General features: G+C 43.5%; 1 long non-coding RNA gene across 6 annotated transcripts in view; it reads left to right on the forward strand.

Annotated features, from left to right (window-relative positions):
- The window catches only part of LOC309639323, a 361,451-nt gene that overhangs the window by 241,756 nt on the left and 104,771 nt on the right, over positions 1–14,924 (forward strand). Inside the window, exon 7 of one of the 6 annotated variants that reach the window (XR_014251592.1) lies at positions 6,960–13,468. The exons of the other annotated variants lie outside the window; for them this stretch is intronic. This is a non-coding gene — a long non-coding RNA (uncharacterized lncRNA). Of the gene's footprint in view, positions 1–6,959; positions 13,469–14,924 lie in introns of those variants that run through there. 6 annotated transcript variants of the gene reach the window in all.

Below are 14,924 nucleotides of genomic sequence, written 5' to 3' on the forward strand. Positions count from 1 at the left end.
ACTAGCCAACTTAATGACCATGAAACTGTTGGCATTATCCTGTTTCACAGACATGGATGTCTCAGAGATGGGCTGTGTCTCTGATCCACGGATATGTATGTATGCATCTGTATGGGCTACTAAACCCATTGCTTAAGTAACTGAAGTTTACAGAGATGAGCTGAGTTGCAAAGAGCCCCCCAGTTTATAAGAAATTGAGACTTTCCTATAAATGCCTCCATTTTCTCCCCTGTGAAATGGGTACATTACTATTACTTACCTCACAGGTTGCTGACGATATTCCCCAAGATAATGGGTGTATAATTGTTAGCAGTGATCCAGGCACATGGCAGGTCCTCCATAAATGCCAGCAGGTGCTGTTATTCCTGTTTTAATCGGAATGGACTAAAGAAACAAAAACAGGGGTATGAACTTTTCCAGAAGCACACTGTTAAAACAGTTTGTTCTTTCATTAGGCAGCAAATATTTATTGAAAAATTGCTCTGTGCTAGGCTCTGTCCTAAGATGTAGGGTTATGGAAATGAACAAGGCGTGGGATTGTTTTCATGACTTTGCGCAATGAATTACAAAATAGATAGATAGATTAATAGACTATCCTACAAAATGCTGAAGAACAGATTCTGTGGGCATAAACGATAGGAGGCTTGGCTTGAGGAGTCAAGGAGTGAACTCCACATGAAGTGATTAAATTTGAGAGCTGGAAGATGAGTAGGTGTAAAATTGGTAGAAATAAAGTGTGTGCATGTATATGGTATATATGTGTGTGTGTGTGTGTGTTTATTTGAGTATAGTTCTGAGCATTTCACACCCAGAGAATAGCATGTGCAAAGGTCCTGAGGTAGGAAGGAATTTAGTGCACTTCAGAAATTCAAAGGTCAGAATAATGGAAGTAAGAGAGAGAGGCAAAGGTCAGGTTAAGCTCTGCAATGTCATCTCCCACCCCATCCCCACCCCACCTTCCCTTCCTGGCATCCATGGAATAGGTCCCCATCCTCCATAGTCAGTACATCTCACTACTTTCATGCTCATCATACCCTCAAGTATGTATCAGCTTCATAACCACATATCTGTATCCTTGACCAGAATAGGACCAGAAGGGCAGAGATGGGAGTCATTTATCTTGGTAAGTGAAACCCCATCCCTAGACCTATGATATCATAGCTAACTTGAACTATTGTGCCTGGGTGAATGAATGAATGAATAAGTGAGTGAATGACTAAATGGCTATTTGCAAATGCCAGGAATTAAATGCCATCAGCACATCTGCACACATGTTCTACTATAAAAACAGTAAATAGGCATCGTGAGGGTTAGAGAAAAGAGATAAGCAAAAAATAAGATAAAAACATCATGTTCCTACTTTCCAGGGATTGCCTTTGTTAATACCTTAGTATGTATGTATGTGTGTATCCATCCAATCTATCTATCTATCTATCTAATCTATCCATCCATCTTTATCTATCTATGTCTATCTATCTGTCCATCCATCTTATCTATCATCCATCCATCTATCTATATCTACCTATCTAATCTATCCATCCATCCATCTTATCTATCTGTCTGTTTATCTGTCTATGTATCCATCCATCGATCTATCTTTTACTAAAATGTAATCATACTAGCTGTCAGGCTTTGTAACCTGCATTTTTAGTTACCCATCCCCACATTGCCATGAACTCTTATCTAATAACTAGTCTACATCCAAATCCCCCTTCTTTCCCCCAAGCCTCCCTTTGAGTTCCTTCTGCAGAATGCCCCTCCTTCTGGGTTAATCTGGTGCTTCTCTGTGGTTTCATTTGTCTTGTTGCCCTATCCCCTGTATTTCACAGACCAGACATTGGTTCTAAAGGCTGAATGGATTCATGGTAACTTCTTATGCCTAGAGCCTTTCACCGGGAGTGCTGCATTCTTCTTATAGCCTCAGGAGAACAGTGATCTCGGCATGACCCTTTTCTTGTGACGTAAAATGAAACTGGCCCTGGGTTGGGATGATGAGTGTCGTCTCCACCGTGCACGTATGTGTCTCCCCTTGAGACGATAAAACGGCATGTGTACAGGGGTCCAAATCTCCCTCAACCATACGCCTGATGATTTTAACACCAAATAATAATGTTGCCTGAATCCGTTATTTCACTGGGAGGTGGCTGAATCGTGGTTTACTCATTTTGCATGATTTCTTCTTCATTATTAGTGAGTGTTCTCTAGGGCAGTAGCTCTTCCCTCCTCAACCAGGTGAGTGGTTATTATGGAATACAGTCTGAATTGTTTTTTTCTGCTTTGCCAGGGCAATGACTGTAAAGTGATCTTATTTTAGCCACCTGTGCTGGATTATTTAACCCAGTGTGTCTGGGAATGGGGCTTCCTTGTTATACCGTCATGGTGATTTTTTAAAGACAGTTATTCCAAGGAAAAGTTAAATAAGAAGAGACAGGAGTGTAAAATCAGAGATCTCAAGAGCTATAAAGTTCCTTTAAAGTCCTTCTTGGTTGTTGTATTAATATCCTATGGACCAGCACTCTTAAACTTTAATATGCACACCAATCACCTGGGGGTCCTGGCAGAGAGAAGATGCCGATTCCATGTATCCGAGGGTCCTAGGATCTGAATTTCTAACCAGCTTCCCTGGGATGCTTATGCTGTGGGTACGCACACCACACTTTGAGTAGCAAGGCTCTAGAACATTGCAACCAAGCCTCCTTCCAGCTTCTGCTTGGGAGTTTTCTGAACGGTCTTCACAGCCCTACATCATCTGGCTCCATCCACACTTCCAGCCACAGAATCAGCATTCTAAATTATGCATTAAAGATTAAGAGCCATGGTCACACTATGCATCTTACATGGATTGGCTACTTTTTGCTGACATGTACATATCTAACTCCATAGACAAAAAGGAGTGAGAATTTGAGCGTCTGCATACTTATAAATACGAAATATCCCTCGGTTAAAGACTTTCTCTGCCTGCCTCTCATATGTATTTCCCAATTCACCTACATAGCAACCTTCACTCTCCATTTCCCTCCCCGAGAAGGTTCTGGCTTCTTCTCTCTGGAGATGTTCAAATTGAGCTTGAGTTTATCTCTATAAACACTTCACCTTATAAAAGAAAATAGCAACAACATGTTTCCTTCTGAGCAGTTGCTATTGAATCGTTTGACAAGGTTTGCAGAGAGTGCCTTTTAGAGGGCCCCCAAAGTAGCTCTTCTAGAAGATGACTAACATGGGTTGGGGAACGGCTGCAGGCACTGACCTGGGCATCAGGGAACCTGGTTGTTGACCCCATTCTGCCATTTTCTTTGGGTAACTTCACAGTCTCCTCCTTCCACCCCAGCCCCTCATTCTGTTTGTCATTCAATAACTTTATCACACATCTATTATGTGCCAGACCTGGTCTGAAGAGGTTGCAGCAGGGAACAAAGCAGACACAATGGTCCTGGCCCTTGTGGGGCTTACGCTCGGGACAGGGACACAGCATGGAGCTGGTGATCATATGATGACAAATTTTACTTTTTAAAAAATTTGTTTTTCGTTTTTTAATTGAAGTATAGTTGATTTACAATATTGTGTTAGTTTCAGGTATACAGCAAAGTGATACAGTTATATAAATATATATATATATTCTTTTTCAGATTCTTTTCCATTGTAGGTTATTACAAGATATTGAATATAGTTCCCTGTGCTATACACTAGGACCTTGTTGTTTATCTATTTTATAAATAGTAGCTTGTATCTACTAATCCCAAACTCCTAATTTATCCCTCCCCTTCCCGTTCCCCTTTGGTAACCACAGGTTTGTTTTCTGTGTCTGTGAGTCTCTTTCTGTTTTGTAAATAAGTTCATCTGTATCATTTTTTACATTCCACATGTCAGGGATGTCATAGGATATTTGTCTTTCTCTGTCTGACTTACTTCACTTAGTATGATAACCTGTAGGTCCATCCATGTTGCCACAAGTGGCATTATTTCATGGGTTTTTGGGGTTTTTTTTTTACTGCTGAGTAGTATTCCATTGTATACATACCACATCTTCTTCATCCATTCCTCTGTTGATGGACACTTACGTTGCTTCCCTAAAGCTCGCTTTTGATCAAGGTCACAGATGAGCGATGTAGGTTGCTATGAGTAGAGGCCAAGGTAGGAGATGGGGACAGAGTGGGAGAACCTAGGGGGCTGAGGAAGTGCAGGTGTCATTGCCCACAAGCCTGGAGGGCTAAGTGAAGGAGGGAGCCAGAGTGAGGGTCCCCAAGGAGGCAGCCAGAGTGAGGGTCCCCAAGGAGGCAGGTGTGGCTTCAGTGCAGCACCTTCCATGACCCCTGCCCCTTCACCACCCTGCTGCACCGTGTTCGGTGCCCAGGGCAGTGACCCTGTGGCTTTGACAGCATCCATGGCTTCAGGTTCGTCAGGCTATGGGGAGACAGTAGTAGATGGAAGGGTTGGAGGAAACTGGGGTGGGGTATTGACTCCTGCAGCTACCCCACTGCAGGGACACCATAAGCAAGGTGTTATCTGAACACCTGAAGAGGACCCTCCAGCCGGCCCCCTCCCCAGGTCCCTTCCAGGCGTGGAGTGGTCCTTGTGGACTTTCTTCCACCCTTGGAAATAGTTTCTTTATCAAAGTCTCCTGAAGTGAGCCAACCTGGGGCCCTGCCTGATACAGTTCAGAGCCCACAGGGCTTGTAGACGCCCACCCTGTGGGCAGGGGGACTCTGCTGAGGGTCCACAGAGGGTGAATGGCATCGTCCAATTTGTATGACTTTTATAACTTTCTGTGTTGATATAATTTCACACTTACAGAAAAGTTGCTAGAATAGTACTGTTATGGGTTGAATTGTGTTCCCCCCACCAAAAAAAAGAGATATTGAAGTGCTAACCCCCAATACCTCCGAATGTAACCTTGTTTAGAAACAGGGTCTTTACAGAAGGAGTCAAGTTAAAATAAGGTCGTTAGGGTGGATCCCAATCCAACATGACTGTGTCCTTATAGAAAAGGGAAATGTGGCCACAGAGACAGCCATGCACAGAGGGAAGAGACACAGGGAGAAGGCCATGGGAAGGTCGGGGTGATGCCAGCGAACATCTGGGGATTCTAGAACCTGCAAGAGACAAGGAAAGATCCTCCCATATAGGGTACAGAGGAAGCAGGGCTCTGCCGACCCCTTGTCTCAGACTTCTAGCCTCCAGAGCTGTAAGACAGGAAATTCCTGTTGTTCTCAGCCACTCTGTTTTGGGTACTTTGTTATAGCAAAGTGCTCCCCAGGAAACAAATGAAAGTACAAAGGAGTTCTGTTTACTTTTCACCAGCTTCACCAATTGTAAACGTTCACCAATTGTCACATTTCTTGATTTTCTCACTAAATTTAAATATATATGTGTATATATTAATTAGATACATAATAGATTAGATACATAGAAGTAGATTATATATATCTCTATATATACTATACTACATATACTATAGGTATATTATAGATATACTATAGATATATGAAGTATTAGGTACATTTATTAATATATGTATTAGTATACTACTAATATATTAATACATAATTATGTGCTTATGCTAATATATTAATATAAATAATGTATTATGTATTAGACATATGTATATAATGAATATATATGTTAGTATAGTATTAAATATATAGTCAATACTAATATATAACACATGGTATATATCATACATATATACTTATATACAATATATATAAAGAGTTTTTTCCTGAACCATATGATGTAAGTTGAGTGCTGATTCCCTTCTCTAGAGTGACAAAATCTCCTGGTTTGCCTGGGATTTTCCTAGCTCTAGCACTGAATGTCCCACACCCTGGGACCCCTCAGAGTCGTGAGCAAACTGGGGCTGTTGGTCACCCAACTGTTAAATATTTCAGAGTGTATTTCCTAAATATAAGAACAATCTCGTACATAACCACAGCACAATTATCAAATTCAGGCCATTTACCATTGCTGTCATGTGTTAGCCTGTACCACAGTCCCATTCAAATCCCACCAATTGTCCCAATAAGCCCTTTACAACTATTTCCCCATCCTCATCTCCAGGGCTAGACCCAATCCAGGATTATTTAGATAACATGTTTCTTGAGTTGCTTCTGGACGTCCAGATATTTCTTCTAGAACAGTTTCTGAGTCTTTTTGTGTGGTTGTGTGTGTGTGACCTCAGTCATGGATTACAGACCACTGGCTAAAGTAAGAAGACATTCTGATAATAAATAGATGCACAGAAGAGAAGGCACAGATCTGCTCTGCAGTAGGCAACCAACTAATACATGCGGAGAAATAATGGAGTTACAAAACCAGCGTTTTGCAGCCATCATGGCATTAGTAGATTCAGATGGCTGTCTTCCATGGTTGCTAAAAGCCAGGAGTAAAAATGGGATGAGGATGGGGATTTATAGTTTGGAAGTCTCTGGGTAGAGATTTCGGTCAGGGCCCCAAATCGCTTCACAGTAGAAGTGATTTGCTTTCCCAGGTCTTGCCTCATGGGAACATCAGCTCCCTGAGGCTGGTGGCCCTTTTGCCCACTGCTGTAGCCCCAGTACCTCGCCAAGTACTGGTGACATAGCAGATGCTCAGTACATACTTGTAAACTGAACGAGGGACTGGACGAGGAAGGTCTCTTAGGGGCAGGGGCTGGGAAAGTAGAAATGTTTCTGCTGGATCTGTTGTACTTCCCTTTCCCACAGTGCGTGTTTTTTTCCGTACAGGGTTCCAAAGCAGAAACGGCGGTGGGCGTCCACTCTCTTAAATGTTAACCATGTAATAAACATGAATCACCAAAAAGTGCTTTTAAAATAAGGTTAATGGAGCTGCGTTTATTCCATTTTGTTGCATGGTTAACTAGATGCAAATAATTACTAGCTCCACATTTATGGATGCTCGTTTTAAGGTTATTTTATGTAGCTCTGTGAAGTGAAGGCTTTTGTTTTTCCCTCTTGGTTTTATAGGGCACTATGGAGTGGAACGTTCAATAAAGGCCTGCTGCAAAGGGGTACCCATCCTGGGGGATGACTCCCCAATGCCCAGGCCCCCTGTGCTAATTCCTATCGTGGACCCAACCCATCCCAGGCTGGGCCATCCCTTTCATATCCTGCACGAACCAAATGCAGGAGCGAAGTGTGGTCCCCTGGGTGTTTCAAGAGAAGAGGGGACAGCTGACCTGTCACTTGTCACTTCCCCTGTCAACATTATTGTTACCCATTTGGAATTAGGGACCGTGCCAGCCCACCCCCCCCCCTCCTTTTTCTCTGCAGTGTGCAGAGCTGAGTGCTTAATCGACATTTGCATAAAATGCCATAAATCATAGAATCTTAAAGCTGCAAGAAGGCTGAGAGGTCAACCAAGCGATGAACAAGAAAGCCTGAATGGCCGGGGAAGCCAAGGAGTCAGGAAGAGAGACGGGTGGCTGACGGTGTGCACGCTCTTTGGGCACTGCCTCGTTTCATACTCACCTTGCCCTGCGGAGCCGGGATTGCATGTCCACTTGGCAGATGGGAACACCGAGGCACACAGTGATGCCCGGCCTGGGATTCTCAGCAGGATCTGATCTGGCTGACCCCAGGCTTCACGATCTGTCCATGGGGCCTCACGGGAACCTGGGGATCTGGTCATCTGGGGGTGCATGACTGAGCCTCCGTTTCTCCATCTGTGAACTGCGTGTGGACACGTTCTGTAAATGAGTTACACAAAGGGTGGAAAACTGAGTCCTCAGCACGCTGACAGAGAATGGGGTACCCAGAGAACCCTGGCTCTGTCCCTGGCAGGGGTCAGAGGCAAAGAAAAGAGGTACGAATGTGGGAGTCAGACAGAACCAGGGTCAAGTCCTACCTTTTCTATGTGATTACCGCGTGAACTTGGGCAGGTAACTTTATCTGCTCTTCTGCCTTCGCTTCATAAATATCCAGAGTCGTGGTCAAGTGCAGAGTCAGAAGTCTGACTGTCTGGGTTTAAAATGGCTCTGCCACGGATGACCTGTATGACTCCACACACGTGATTTATCATCATTGTCGTCATCGTCACCACCGTCTACATCCTCCTCCTCCTCTTCGTCATCACCATCATCAGTATCACCACCGTCGTCATCAAGGTGTAGTGCACATGTGGTACAATACATAAATCTAAATGCAAAGCCTGAAGAGTTTTTACGTCCTCCTGCCCTGTGTAACCACCACCAAGATCAGGTTCTAGAGCACTTTCAGCAACCCAGCAGCCCCTACCCTTGGCCCTCCCAGTCAACCCTGCCCTCCGTCCCCAGAAGTAATCACTGCTCTATTGTCATCACATAGCTCTGCTTCTGAACTTCATACGGATGGAAACACGCAGTCCATTCCTTTGCGTCTGGCTTCTTTCACTCAGCATCATGTCTGAGATGCATCCACGATGCTGCGGCTGCACAAGCCCATTCTTTCTCATTGATGTAAAATATTCTATGGTGTGACTTCACCACAGTGTGTTGATCCATTCTTCTGTTGATGGACATATGGGTTATTTCTAATATTTAGCTCTTACAAATAAAGATCCTATGAACATTCTTGTGCACATCTTTGGCGTCCCTAAATACGTGTTTTTTAGGGGTCTACACTTAGGAGTGGAACTACCAAGTCATAGTTTAGACCCATATTTAGCATAAGGAAATGTTAGTGTAAGGGTTTTATCTCCTCTGTTCCTCCCCTTCCTCGTCTGTAAAATGGTGCCAACCTCTTAAGGCCGTTGTGAGGATTAAATGTGATAATCTATGTTAAGTGGGAAGAAAACAGCAAAATACAGAATGAGATGTACAGCTAGATACCAATTATGTAAAGTTTCAAAACCTGCATGAACAACAAAATATAATGTTTATGGATACATAATTGTGTAATAAACATTTAAAAAATCTATTGACATAGTAAACTCCAAATATAAGCTCCTGGTTGGAAAGTAGAAGAAAAAACTGGGGTCAGGGTAGGTGCACGGGGCCCTCAGCTACAGCTGTGACGTCTTGTTCCAGTAGAAAAAGATCTGGAGCAAATAGAGCATGCAGTTAAGATTTTTAAAAGCTAGTGTTTATTATATTTTCTGTATTCTTGCCTGTATGTTTGAAATACTTTTCATTAAAAAAAACATTATTACTAAAATGTAATATTAATCTCCAAAATATTAATACTACGTAATGGTTTGTAACCTGCTTAAGATACAGTATGCGAATAAATGCTAGCTATTATTATCATTAATACTAAGAGCCCATTGTACATGTAATTCTCACCCTTCTTCTTGCTGGGTAAATCACACCTCGAAAACTTGGTCCAATGTGTATCCAGCTCTCACACTGTTGCTGGCACAAAGGAGGGCCTCAGTAAACCCTAGCTCTGGACATTTTCTTAAAATGATCAGAAGTCACCAAGCACAGCGGTTTTGACTAAATATGTCAGCCCTTCTGTGTGTCCAACTCCAATCACACTAGGAAAAAAAGACCCCAGGAAATCTGTGCATTGGAGGGAGCCGTGGAATGCATGCTCCCAGCTCAGCCCAAGAACCTGGCCAGGTGAGTTATTCTTTTTCTCCCGAGACCTGCACAGGGTACCCAACAGCCAAGCTGCCCTTGACAACAGGCTCCGGCTTTAACAAATGCGATGCTGGAACTATTTATTTTCCAAATGTGTTTGAATTTTGACTCATTGTGGAGATGCAGTTGGGAAAAAAAAATGCCCAGGAAACACACACACACACACACACACACACACACACACACACATGTTCACACATACAGAGAATAAGCCAATAGCAACCACCCTTCCCAGGAAAAAAAAGGAAAAGATGAAGATAAGCAAAAGAAGCTTTTTCGTATCACTTCAATTAAGAGGAACAAAATAGTCCCCAGGCATACATGAGTGTGTTTGTGTATGTGTGTGTCTGTGTGTGCACCTGTGTGTATGAATTGAAAGGGGAGAGATTAGGTGGAGAGGGAACAGAGTGCTTAGGGGACTTCCTTGGCCCCCAACCCTTAATCAAAAAGATGCTTCTTGACTTGCATTCCACAAGCTGGCTGGGCAGAATAAACGCGGATTTTATTTTAATAATGTCTTGGGCAAGACAAGGGTTCCTTGGCTCTAGCAGAATGGGTGCCCTGCCCTGGCATAGCGTGTAGCATGCAGGGTGAAATGTTGTTTCTGGGCTCTGGTGAAAGCAGAGCAGAGGAAGCAGTTGTGCCGCTAATTGCTCCATCGAGGGCTTGGTTTACATGGATATCAGTGCCCTGGCCTCCAGTAGATCAGCATCATAAAAAGAGAGAGACACAGCAGCCCATTAGCACGGGAAGCAGGGGTGCTGGGGAGCCGGTGGACAGGAGCTCCACACGTAGGTCAGCTCTGCCGGTTGAATTTCACTGCTGAAATCTTGGGGACAATGAGGGGTTTCTTCTGCCCAAAGTAAATGGCATTTGGAGCCTTTGGGTTTGAGATCTGCCTCTGCCACTTCCAAACTATGTGCTGGCCCCCTTGAAACTCAGTTTGTCCATCTGCAAAATGGAGCAATGCCATCTGCCCTGGATTAGGGTGACAACTATAATGAAGGATGTCTAGCACCGTGCCTGGCACGATGCCACTAATGCTGACTGGCTCTTATTTTTAGAGGAAAGTAAGATTCAGACTCTCTGAGCAGGCAGTCTGGTAGGAAAGACATCAGGTCCAGTTGGGACCAGTAGAAAGGGGCTCAGGATTGCGGAGCTCTCTGTAAGAAAGTCAGCCATGTGCTGCTGGACACTTGTCTGAAATGCAGCTGGAGCTGGTGCAAATGGCAAACTGGGCTGAATTCTCCAACGTACCTGATTCTTCTCATCAGCAACGGTGACCAGGGGAAGCAGAGGAAACCTCTTTGTTAATCTCCTAATAAGCACCTACCATCTTCCATGTGTTTTACATGCACTGTCTCATGTAATATTTTATCCTTATAATGATGCTGTTTTCCTCTCTGCTAGACATCTATTGGTTTTACCAGCCGAGCTTCCAATCCTCCTTTCTGCTAAAGATACATTTATACATTTTATTCCAGAATGAAGTCCCCATATGCTTCTGAGAGTGCTGTTCTGTACCTGCTATGGGAGAGCAGGAGTCTGGCCATGGCTTAGGCCTGACCAGTCAATGTATTACATTCCTCTGGTGGCAGCGATTGACAGAGATGAGCATTTGACATACGACAGAAGTGAGGCTCAATTGCAGGATGTTAGCTGGGACTATTGGGAAGGGGGTGGTCTTTCAGTGACAATTGCTAAACTGGGAGGATATAGATTTGGAGCTGCTGGCACCCTTTTTGTTACCATGAGGTAAGGTCTTGCCTAAGAATGAAACCAACGCAAAGAAATCAGAGTAGAGATGAGTCAGATGTTTTTAATACTGTTTCATTTTAAAATGGTTTACAGTTGTTCACAAGGAGTTGCAAAAGTAGTAATACTTCACCCAGTTTTGTCCAATGATAATATTTTACATAACCATAGTAAAATTATCAAGACCAGGAAAATGACATTAGTACAATGCTATTAACTTGAATACACCCTGATTTGGATGTCACTAGTTGTATGGGAACTTTTTGGGATGGGTGTATAGTTCTATGAAATTCTATCACATGTGAGTATTTGTCACCATGAACAAGATATAGAGTGCATCCGTCACCACAAAGAAACTCCCTCAAGCAACTCCCAAATGGTCACACCCCACCCCACCCTTAATGCCTGGCAACCCCTGATCTGTTCTTTAGAGCTATAACTGTGTTACTATGAGAATATTCATATATAGCATTCTTTTCTTCATCTTTGAATGTTTCCATCTTCCAGATGAATCATATATATCACATGAACTTTCAGAAGTGGCTTTTTTTTCACTCAGCACGATGCCCTTGAGATCCATCCAAGGTGTTACATGTATCAATAGTTTGCTCCTTTTCATTGCTGAGTAGTATTCCTTTGAAAGGATGTACCATCGTTTGTTTAACCCTTCACCCACTGAAGGCCAAGTTATTTCCTGTTTGTGGGTATTAGGAATGAAGCTGGTATGAACATCCATGTACAGGTTTTTATGTGAAGATAAGTTTCATTTCTCTACAATAAATACCCAAGAGTGAGATTGCTGGATTATATGCTAAGTGTATTTTAACTTTATAAGAAACTGTCAAACTCTTTTCCAGAACAATCCCCCAACAGCAGATTGGGGGGCATATGACCTTCTTCTTGCCCATGTTCTCCTGATAAGCAACACCGCATTTGTCCCTGGATCACAGAAAACATACACTTTCCCTCTTTAGTGTCTGTACTTAGGAGCAAATGTGAAATGAGATTCAAAACTTGCATTCAAAAACAACTTTTATTTTTTCTGATTATAAACACGATGCTTGGTCATGGCAAAAGCACAGGCAGACCTCGGAGATATTGTGGGTACGGTTCCAGAGCACCACAATAAAGCAAACATTGCAATAATGCGAGTCACACAAAATTTTTGGTTTCCCAATGCATATAAAGGCTATGTTTACACTACACAGTAGTCTATTAAGTGTGCCATAGCATTATGTCTAAAAACCAATGTACATACTTTAATTTAAAATAATGCTTTTGGAAAAATGGTGCCAATAGACTTGCTTGAAGCAGGGTTGCCACAAACCTTCAGTTTTTAAAAAGTCAGGATCTGTGAAGCACGGCAGAACAAGGTGTGCCTGTATTTGGAAAATTCAGCAAAGGGTAAAGAAGAACTAAAAATCTCCCATAAACTCACGTCCCAGGTGAAACCACCCTTGGGATTTCAGTGTTGGAATCTCAAGGTTCATTCTCACCATCCTCTTTAAACGTCTACAAGTCACCATCCATCCTTGGCCGGTGGGGTGGGTGCCGGGTTTTCTCTTTCCTTTAATAAGAAGGGAACTGAAACAAAACAAAACAAAAATTGGAGGGGAAAATACGCCCCAGGCCTTGGCTGCTTCTCTCTTATCTGCCTGCACTTCGTGGAGCAGGAGTTTCCTCTTACGGCTCTCAAGACTAGACACGCTTCTAGTCCTGTCACGCGCCTCCGGGCCAAGCAGCCCGTTCTTATCAGCAGAAGCACCTGGTGCATTGTGGGAGAGCCGGCTGGCTGGGGACCCTTCCCAAGAGATTCCCCGACTGGGCCCCGGGCCAGCTGCCCTGCTGACCCGGAGTTGATTTTTGCTTCTCTTTGCAGCCTTCCCCTCCCCACCTTCCCTCGCTTAAAGAAGGCTCTGGGCTGAATAGAAATGACTTGCTGGGGTGGTGAGCCCCAGAGGGACACCCTCTGCGATTGTCCCCAGATCTCTCCAGAAGCCCCGGGGCTGGGAGGGGTGAGGAAGTTGAAGTCACTGGTGAGGGGAGAGTGGGCTCTAGGGAACATGAGAACACACCTGTACACTCTCCGGCCCAGCAGTAGAGACTTCAAATCCATGAGTACCTGTGATGGCTTTATCCCCTCGGGATCCCGGGCATCCTGATGACTATGATTTTTACTATATATATATATATATATATTTTTTTTTTTCCCCATAGTTGGGGAAATTGATTCAAGTTCACGTTGATAGTTCTAATCTGCTAATGTTTCTCCATTTTCAAAATCTCAGGTCTGGTCACTGTCACATTTAATCTTTGAAATGACCCTTAACCGTGGTTGCAATTATTTTTTCAGGTTTATAGTTGAGAAAGAGGAGGCAGGCACAGAGAAGTGAAAGAACTGACTCAAGGTCACATAGCCGGGAAGGGGCAGAGCGAGGGTTCTGACCCGCCAGTGCCTGCCTGCTTCTGACTTCCTGCTCTTTCCAACACCCCGGGTCTCAGTTTCCCCATCGGCACAGAAGGCGGATTCATCTAGATTCTTTCTATGGCTCCTTCTCCTTAGAACTTTTTGATGCCCGTGTTTCAGAACCAAATATTTGCAAAATCCAGCTCAGAAAGGGGCCTTGACCCCTGGAACTGAAAACTTGAACAGAGTCAAGTGTGAATTTGCTAAAATGGAAGAGAATTGGCCCAAATCCAGCCCATCACATGCTGCAGGTGGGTGGCGGGACAGTAAGGTGCCTGGCAGAAAGTGCAAGCAGTCAAACAGGAGAGAAGGGAGATGCTTGAGCAATGCATTTACAATCAATTATTGCTTTGGGGAAAAAAATCATGATTAATATTTTTAAAATGTAAGGAGAATGGAAACTTATAAACAAAAGTCAGCAGAGAGCCTCCCGTCTAGAAAATCTACTCAATGTTTGGCCAAAATGGTTCTAAACATCTCTCTGCACATTTGTATTTCTAGGTGAAGAACAGTTTGCAAATGTGCATCACCCTTGTCTCTGGTCATGGTGTGACCTAGCCCTGGCAAGCTGGATTCTTTGTCCACGTCAGTAGATGACTATCCTTACAGTCATGGTTTCAGCACGTTCCAGTATTTGAATACATCACAGTTGTTGAACTAGTGCCCTGTTGATGGATCTTTAAGTGGTTTCCAAATGTTTGCTATTGTGAGCAACCCAAAGCTCAAATGATATCTAGATGGAAGACATTGTAGATATAAGTGATATAGATATAGATGCATGTGTAGGTGTAGGAATTGGTATTGATACCTATGGGTACACATTGATATCAGTATGAGTTTTAACCACTGGCATCAGAGTTTATTTTATAATGAGGACTTGCTTTTCTGAGGGGTAAATAGCTTGCTAACTGGGCAATATTGAGGTGGAAGCTTGAATCGGTCTCTCTTCTTCTCATAAGGCAACATGGGCCGAGGGGCAGACACATAGTAAGTTCTCAGTAATCATCCCTTTCCCCTTCTCTCTCCTGCCAGCCTCACTTCAGAGACAACAAAGAGGCAGCATTCCTTGAATAATTCATTCAGAAATCCAAACAAGGACTTCACACCTCCTATGCGCCAGATTCTATGCTAGGCATTTGGGATGCAGCC

The sequence above is a fragment of the Balaenoptera physalus genome (assembly GCF_965194825.1).
Source record: "Balaenoptera physalus genome assembly, chromosome: 12".
Classification (NCBI taxonomy): Eukaryota; Metazoa; Chordata; class Mammalia; order Artiodactyla; family Balaenopteridae; genus Balaenoptera; species Balaenoptera physalus.